At 54.7% G+C, this 961-nt stretch overlaps 1 protein-coding gene across 2 annotated transcripts in view; it reads right to left on the minus strand.

Moving 5' to 3' along the window:
• Nucleotides 1-961, minus strand: part of DENND1B (DENN domain containing 1B) — a 356,403-nt gene that overhangs the window by 354,641 nt on the left and 801 nt on the right. The window lies entirely within an intron of this gene.

A 961-nucleotide genomic window follows, 5' to 3' on the forward strand; every position in this document is an offset into this window, starting at 1 on the left:
CCGGGCCGGGCCCGGCGGCCTGGCCCGAGCGAGGCGGGGCCCGGCGTGAGAACCCGGCACAGCAAGGGCCCGGACTTCCCTTTCAGCCCCTTGGCACCGACCCACCTTCCCCCGCAGCCCGCATCTGCTTCAGATCCCTCCGGTTTCTTCCCTCCCCCCTCCAGGGCAAAAGCAGAGACAGAGGGATCCTTTGCAGTAACGCTTTTGCTGCACCAGAGCCAAACCCTTCATCATCAAAGAGAAAACGCTGGGGGAAATGCCTGCGAGTTCATCTTCTAAGAGTGGCTGATATTTTTTATTGTTGGAAAAATTCTTCTTTGCCCCTTTTGGGTATAAATGCCCTGTGCCAGGCTGAGGAAGCAGCTGCAGTTGGTGTGGGCTCTTCCAGGTGCAGCTGCTTCCTCAGCCCGTGGGCGACTGGTGCCTCCTAAGTTGGGGGGGCACTTGCCCCCCCAGCAGCCAGTCAATAACTGGGGGGTGCCCCCAAGCTGATCGCATGGACCAGGGAGGGGGGTCCCCCATGGCTGATTTCCAGCAGTGCTTCTCCTGGTGCCTCCACTCCCCAGCCAGCGCTAAGGGGGGTTGCCACTGCCTCAGCCTGACACAGGGTATTTAAACCCAAAAAAGAATTTTTCCAACTATTTGAGTTGGTCTAATAAAATATCAGATTCACCCAAAGAACCTTGTCTCTCTGTGTCCTTAGACCAACATGGCTCCAACCTATACCCCTCTCTTCAGAGTGACACTTAGTTGGCCGCATTTTGGCAAGGACTCGACAGTTAGGCCCCAGCTGCATAAAAAAAATCTTAGGCACAGGCTTGGCTTGACCCACTGTAATTTGTGCAAGAGCCATTGATAAGAATCCAAAATCCCCAGAAAAGCCACATTGTTGCATGAGTCCTGGGCAAGCCAAATCATGTCAGTGCATGGGTCTATTTGAGGCGTGTAGTTTGTAGCCATG

This window comes from Gavialis gangeticus, unplaced genomic scaffold (genome assembly GCF_001723915.1).
Source record: "Gavialis gangeticus isolate Ggan-Ray unplaced genomic scaffold, GavGan_comp1, whole genome shotgun sequence".
Lineage (NCBI taxonomy): Eukaryota > Metazoa > Chordata > Crocodylia > Gavialidae > Gavialis > Gavialis gangeticus.